The sequence below is a fragment of the Oncorhynchus nerka genome, unplaced genomic scaffold (assembly GCF_034236695.1).
Source record: "Oncorhynchus nerka isolate Pitt River unplaced genomic scaffold, Oner_Uvic_2.0 unplaced_scaffold_4433, whole genome shotgun sequence".
NCBI classification, from domain to species: domain Eukaryota; kingdom Metazoa; phylum Chordata; class Actinopteri; order Salmoniformes; family Salmonidae; genus Oncorhynchus; species Oncorhynchus nerka.
In genome coordinates, this window is record NW_027036869.1 from 7,501 (window position 1) to 15,738 (window position 8,238).

The 8,238-nt window shown below is 40.4% G+C and overlaps 1 pseudogene; it reads left to right on the forward strand.

Moving 5' to 3' along the window:
* The window catches only part of LOC135566526 (G protein-coupled receptor kinase 4-like), an 8,843-nt pseudogene extending 1,252 nt beyond the window's left edge, over positions 1-7,591 (forward strand).
* Positions 7,592-8,238: the final 647 nt, after the last annotated feature.

Here is an 8,238-nt window from a genome sequence, read left to right on the forward strand (position 1 = left end):
ATCAATTCATTCATTAATCAACTAATCAATCAATAATCAACTAATCAATCCATTCATTCATTCATCAACTAATCAATCAACTAATCAATCAATTCATTCATTAATCAACTAATCAATCAATAATCAACTAATCAATCAATTCATTCATTCATCAACTAATCAATCAATTCATTCATCAACTAATCAATCAATTCATTCATCAACCAACTAATCAATCAATCAATTCATACATCAACCAACTAATCAATTAATCAATTCATACATCAACCAACTAATCAATTCATACATCAACCAACTAATCAATTTATTAATCAACTAATCAATCAATTCATTCATTAATCAACCAACTAATCAATCAATTCATTCATCAACTAATCAATCAATTCATTCATCAACTAATCAATCAATTCATTCATCAACTAATCAATCAATTCATACATCAACCAACTAATCAATTCATTAATCAACCAACTAATCAATCAATTCATTCATTAATCAACCAACTAATCAATCAATTCATTCATTAATCAACCAACTAATCAACCAACTAATCAATCAATTCATTCATTAATCAACCAACTAATCAATCAATTCATTCATTAATCAACCAACTAATCAATCAATTCATTCATTAATCAACCAACTAATCAATCAATTCATTCATTAATCAACCAACTAATCAATCAATTCCTTCATTAATCAACCAACTAATCAATCATTCAGCAATGATCATTACATTTTAGATGTGAAATTAAGAGTCACTTCCACAATATATTACAGCAGGTATTCCTGTAGGTTTGAACTCCAACCCTGTTCCTGGAGAGAAACCCTCCTGTAGGTTTTAACTCCAAACCTGTTCCCAAAGAGAGAAACCCTCCTGTAGGTTTTAACTCCAACCCTGTTCCTGGAGAGAGACCCTCCTGTAGGTTTTAACTCCCAACCCTGTTCCTGGAGATACCCCTCCTGTAGGTTTTTAACTCCAACCCTGTTCCCAGAGAAACCCTCCTGTAGGTTGTAACTCCAACCCTGTTCCTGGAGAGAGACCCTGCAGGTTTTAACTCCAACCCTGTTCCTAGAGAGACCCTCCTGTAGGTTTTAACTCCAACCCTGCTCCTGAGAAGAGACCCCCTCCTGTAGGTTTTAACTCCAACCCTGTTCCTGGAGAGAGACCCTCCTGTGGTTTTAACTCCAACCCTGTTCCTGGGAGAGAGACCCTCCTGCAGGTTTTAACTCCAACCCTGTTCCTGGAGATACCCTCCTGTAGGTTTTAACTCCAACTCTGTTCCTGGAGAGAAACCCTCCTGTAAGGTTTTAACTCCAACTCTGTTCCTGGAGAGAAACCCTCCTGTAGGTTTTAACTCAACTCTGTTCCTGGAGAGAAACCCTCCTGTAGGTTTTAACTCAACTCTGTTCCTGGAGAGAAACCCTCCTGTAGGTTTTAACTCAACTCTGTTCCTGGAGAGAAACCCTCCTGTAGGTTTTAACTCCCAACTCTGTTCCTGGAGAGAAACCCTCCTGTAGGTTTTAACTCCAACTCTGTTCCTGGAGAGAAACCCTCCTGTAGGTTTTAACTCCAACTCTGTTCCTGGAGAAACCCTCCTGTAGGTTTTAACTCCAACTCTGTTCCTGGAGAGAAACCCTCCTGTAGGTTTAACTCCAACTCTGTTCCTGGAGAGAAACCCTCCTGTAGGTTTTAACTCCAACTCTGTTCCTGGAGAGAAACCCTCCTGTAGGTTTTAACTCCAACCCTGTTCCTGGAGAAACCCTCCTGTAGGTTGTAACTCCAACCCCTGTTCCTGGAAAGAAACCCTCCTGTAGGTTTTAACTCCAACCCTGTTCCTGGACAGAGACCCTCCTGTAGGTTTTAACTCCAACCCTGTTCCTGGAGAGACCCTCCTGTAGGTTTTAACTCCAACCCTGTTCCTGGAGAGAAACCCTCCTGTAGGTTGTAACTCCAACCCTGTTAGCTGATTTAGATGGTTAGCTGATTTAGATGGTTAGCTGATTAGATGGTTAGCTGATTGGATGGTTAGCTGATTGGATGGTTAGTTGATTAGATGGTTAGTTAATTAGATGGTGGATGGTTAGCTGATTAGATGGTTAGCTGATTAGATGGTTAGTTGATTAGATGGTTAGCTGATTAGATGGTTAGTTGATTAGATGGTTAGCTGATTAGATGGTTAGCTGATTAGATGGTTAGTTGATTAGATGGTTAGTTGATTAGATGGTTAGCTGATTTAAATGGTTAGCTGATTAGGTGTTTAGCTGATTTAGATGGTTAGCTGATTTAAATGGTTAGCTGATTTGGATGGTTAGCTGATTAGATGTTTAGCTGATTTAGATGGTGGATGGTTAGCTGTGTTAGTGCTGGGCAGGAACAAAAGCATGCCCAGAACTGGTTTTGGATAAATAACTCTAACTTTGTGTATGTTTTTTTCTTCTCAGGGACTTAAAACCTGAAAACATTCTTCTAGACGACCGTGGTAAGCTTGAACCATGTCTTGTCACTGACTTAGCTAATTACAAGCCTAGGTACTAGCAACATAAATTAGCTAGCTAAAAGCCTAGGTACTAGCAACATAAATTAGGTAGCTAAAAGCCTAGGCACTAGCAACATAAATTAGCTAGCTAAAAGCCTAGGTACTAGCAACATAAATTAGCTAGCTGTGCCTAGGTACTAGCAACATAAATTAGCTAGCTAAAAGCCTAGGTACTAGCAACCTCAATTAGTTGCTAAAAGCCTAGGTACTAGCAACATAAATTAGCTAGCTAAAAGCCTAGGTACTAGCAACCTCAATTAGTTGCTAAAAGCCAGGTACTAGCAACATAAATTAGCTAGCTAAAAGCCTAGGTACTAGCAACATAAATTAGCTAGCTAAGCCTAGGTACTAGCAACATAAATTAGCTAGCTAAAAAGCCTAGGTACTAGCAACATAAATTAGGTAGCTAAAAGCCTAGGCACTAGCAACATAAATTAGCTAGCTAAAAGCCTAGGTACTAGCAACATAAATTAGCTAGCTAAAAGCCTAGGTACTAGCAACATAAATTAGCTAGCTAAAAGCCTGAGTACTAGCAACCTCAATTAGTTGCTAAAAGCCTAGGTACTAGCAACATAACTTAGCTAGCTAAAAGCCTAGGTACTAGCAACCTCAATTAGCTAGCTAAAAGCCTGGTACTAACAACATCAATTAGCTAGCTAAAAGCCTAGGTACTAGCAACATAAATTACCTAGCTAAAAAGCCTAGGTACTAGCAACATAAATTACTAGCTAAAAGCCTAGGTACTAGCAACATAAATTAGCTAGCTAAAGCCTAGGTACTAGCAACCTCAATTAGTTGCTAAAAGCCTAGGTACTAGCAACATAAATTAGCTAGCTAAAAGCCTGGGTACTAGCAACCTCAATTAGCTAGCTAAAAGCCTAGGTACTAGCAACATCAATTAGCTAGCTAAAAGCCTAGGTACTAGCAACATAAATTAGCTAGCTAAAAGCCTAGGTACTAGCAACATAAATTAGCTAGCTAAAAGCCTAGGTACTAGCAGCATAAATTACTAGCTAAAGCCTAGGTACTTTGCAATATAAACTAGCTAGCTAAAAGCCTAGGTACTAGCAACATAAACTAGCTAGCTAAAAGCCTAACCACTTGCAACATAAACTAGCTAGCTAAAAGCCTAGGTACTAGCAACATAAACTAGCTAGCTAAAAGCCTAGGCACTAGAAGCACCAACTAGCTAGCTAAGCCAAGGTACTAGCAACATAAATTAGCTAGCTAAAAGCCTAGGCACTAGCAACTTAAATTAGCTAGCTAAAAGCCTGAGTACTAGCAACTTAAATTAGCTAGCTAAAAGCCTAGGTACTAGCAACTTAAATTAGCTAGCTAAGCCTAGGTACTAGCAACATAAATTAGCTAGCTACACTGTTATTCCCCATACCCATAGTGATATTCATAAACATGTTATTACCTCTTATTCATGTTCATAAACATGTTATAACATTATTATTCATGTTCTGTCCAGGACACATCCGTATCTCTGACCTGGGACTAGCCGTCCAGATTCCCGACTCGGAGGCGATACGAGGGAGAGTGGGCACCGTAGGATACATGGTACATCCTACCTCACTTCCTATCTCCTTGATTCCTCCTCTTCATCTCTCTTCTCTCTACATACATGGGTACATCCTACCTCTCTCTTCCTATCTCCTTGATTCCTCCTCTTCATCTCTCTCTCTCTACATATATGGGTACATCCTACCTCTCTATTCCTATCTCCTTGATTCCTCCTCTTCATCTCTCTCTCTCTCTCTACATACATGGGTACATCCTACCTCTCTTCCTATCTCCTTGATTCCTCGTCTTCATCTCTCTCTCTCTCTACATACATGGGTACATCCTACCTCACTTCCTATCCCCTTGATTCCTCATCTTCATCTCTCTCTCTCCTCTCATCCCTCTCTCCATCTCTTTTTAACCCTGTCTCTCTCTTTCTCTCTCCCCTCATCCCCCCCTCCATCTCTTTTTAACCCTGTCTCTCTCTTTCTCTCTCTCCTCTCATCCCCTGCTCCCTCTTTTTAACCCTGTCTCCTTCTCTCTCCTAGACCTGGATGTGTCTAGACATAATCTATCCCTCTCTATTCCCTGTCTCCCTCTCTCTCCTAGACCTGGATGTGTCTAAACATAATCTCTCCCCTCTCTATTCCTGTCTCCCTCTCTCTCCTAGACCTGGATGTGTCTAGACATAATCTCTCCTCTCTATTCCGTCTCCTCTCTCCTAGACCTGGATGTGTCTAGACATAATCTCTCCTCTCTATTCCCTGTCTCCCTCTCCTAGACCTGGATGTGTCTAGACATAATCCTATCCCTCTCTATTCCCTGTCTCCCTTTCTCTCTCTCTCCTCTCATCCCTCTCCGTCAGCTCCTGAGGTTATACAGAATGAGTCCTACTCCTTCAGTCCTGACTATTGTTTAAACAATATTTCTATCTGTCTCTGTCTCTGTCTCTCTCTCTCTCTCTCCTTCTCTCTCTCTCTCTCTCTCCTTCTCTCTCTCTTTCTAATTCTCTCTCTCTCTTTCTAATTCTCTCTCTCTCTCTCTCTGTCTCTCTCCTTCTCTCTCTCTCTCTCTCTCTCTCCTTCTCTCTCTCATCCGTCTCTCCTTCTCTCTCATCCGTCTCTCCGTCTCTCTCTCATCCATCTCTCCTTCTCTCTCTCATCCATCTCTCCTTCTCTCTCTCATCCGTCTCTCCGTCTCTCCATCAGCCCCAGAGGTGATCCAGAATGAGTCCTACTCCTTCAGTCCTGACTGGTGGGGTCTGGGCTGTCTGGTGTTTGAGATGATCCAGGGTCAGTCGCCCTTCCGCCGGCGTAAAGAACGAGTGAAGAGAGAAGAGGTGGACAGACGAGTGAGAGAAGACCCCGAGGAATACTCTGACAAGTTCTCTGAGGAGGCCAAGGATATCTGCAGACAGGTGGGAGAGATGGATGGCGTGTTTAAACAACACACACACACAACTGCAGTTAGTTATTCCTCTGCTGGGGTTAGGGAGAAAGGGAGGTCACATGGGGTGTGGGTTCTGTGTGCAGGTGTGTGTGTGTGTGTTCTGTGTGCAGGTGTGTGTGTGTGTGTGTTCTGTGTGTGTGTGTGTGTGTTCTGTGTGCAGGTGTGTTCTGTGTGCAGGTGTGTGGTGTGTGTGTGTGTGTGTGTGTGTGTGTGCAGGTGTGTGTGGTCAACATCTCTTCTCTACTGTGTCTGTATCCATGGTGGTTGAGCAGTGGTCATGTTTCAGACCGGTCCACCAGAGATAATATGTACTTTATCCATGAATGAGCTTTTGGAGCACTAGTGTAAAACCTGTCTGTGTGGTTGTCCACAAATAAAATCTTCTTCTTCGACGAGGGAGGTAAAGGAGAGAGGAGGGGATGAGGGAGGTAAAGGAGAGAGGAGGGGATGAGGGAGGTAAAGGAGAGAGGAGGGGATGAGGAGGACATGAGGGAGGTAAAGGAGAGAGGAGGGGATGAGGGAGGTAAAGGAGAGAGGAGGGGATGAGGGAGGTAAAGGAGAGAGGAGGGGATGAGGAGGACATGAGGGAGGTAAAGGGAGAGGTGGGGATGAGGGTAAAGGAGAGAGGAGGAGGAAGGAGGATGAGGAGGTAAAGGAGAGAGGAGGGGATGAGGAGGACATGAGGAGGTAAAGGAGAGGTGGGGATGAGGGGTAAAGGAGAGAGGAGGGGATGAGGGAGGTACAAAGGAGAGAGGAGGGGATGAGGGGGTAAAGGGAGAGAGGAGGAGAGGAGGGGATGAGGAGGTAAAGGAGAGGAGGGATGAGAGACACAATATGTTCCAGTGAAATTACAATATTACACATGGGGGATATTTAAACAATGTTCTAGAACTGAATGTTTAGAATCAGAACAATATACATAATGGGGGATATTTAAACAATGCTCTAGAACTGAATGTTTAGAATCAGAACAATATTACATAATGGGGGATATTTAAACAATGCTCTAGAACTGAATGTTTAGAATCAGAACAATATTACATAATGGGGGATATTTAAACAATGTTCTAGAACTGAATGTTTAGAATCAGAACAATATTACATAATGGGGATATTTAAACAATGTTCTAGAACTGAATGTTTAGAATCAGAACAATATTACATAATGGGGGATATTTAAACAATGTTCTAGAACTGAATGTTTAGAATCAGAACAATATTACATAATGGGGGATATTTAAACAATGTTCTAGAACTGAATGTGTAGAATCAGAACAATATTACATAATGGGGGATATTTAAACAATGTTCTAGAACTGAATGTGTAGAATCAGAACAATAAATTACATAATGGGGGATATTTAAACAATGTTCTAGAACTGAATGTTTAGAATCAGAACAATATTACACATGGGGGATATTTAATGATGTTCTAGAACTGAATGTTTAGAATCAGAACAATATTACATAATGGGAATCTTAAACATTGCTCTGAGCTGAATGTTTAGAATCAGAACAATATTACATAATGGGGGGATATTTAAACAATGCTCTAGAACTGAAATGTTTTAGAATCAGAACAATATTACATAATGGGGATATTTAAACAATGCTCTAGAACTGAATGTTTAGAATCAGAACAATATTACATAATGGGGGATATTTAAACAATGTTCTAGAACTGAATGTGTAGAATCAGAACAATATACAACATTCTAGAAGTTCTCTCAACTCTTTTAAGTACCTGACTCTGGCTCACACTACTCTTCTAGAACCCTGTGTCACTTCCTCTTCCTCAGCTGCTGGCCAAAGACCCCAAAGCCCGTCTGGGGTGCCAGGGGCGGGGCGGTGTGGAGGTGAAGGCTCATATCATCTTCAAGAACATCAACTTCAAACGCCTCGAGGCAGGCATTCTGGAACCCCCCTTCAGTCCTGATGTAAAGAACACACACACACACACACACACACACACACACATATACACACACACACACACACACACACACACACACATACACTGTATAACACACACACTGGACCTCCCCTTCAGCCTGGATGTAAGGACACACAGAGTGGTGTAAAGTACTTAAGTAAAAATACTTTTAAATACTACTTAAGTACTTTTAAAATCTGATACTTTTTTAGACTTTTAATCAAGTAGTATTTTACTGGGATAATTTTATATTATTTATTTAGGTATCTTTTACTTTTATTCCAGTATGACGAGTACTTTTTCCACGAGTACTTAGGTACATTTAAAATCTGATACTTTTAGACTTTTACTCAAGTAGTATGTTACTAGTAGTATGTTACTAGTAGTATTTTACTAGTAGTATGTTACTGGTAGTATGTTACTGGTAGTATGTTACTAGTAGTATGTTACTAGTAGTATGTTACTAGTAGTATGTTACTAGTAGTATGTTACTAGTAGTATTTTACTGGTAGTATGTTACTAGTAGTATGTTACTAGTAGTATGTTACTAACAGTATTTTACTAGTAATTATGTTACTTTTTAAGTAGTATGTTACTAGTAATTATTTTACTGGTAGTATGTTACTAGTAGTGTTACTGGAGTATGTTACTGTTAGTATGTTACTGGTAGTATGTTACTGGTAGTATGTTACTGGTAGTATGTTACTAGTAGTATGTTACTGGTAGTATGTTACTAGTAGTATGTTACTGGTAGTATGTTACTAGTAGTATGTTACTAGTAGTATGTTACTGGTAGTATGTTACTAGTAG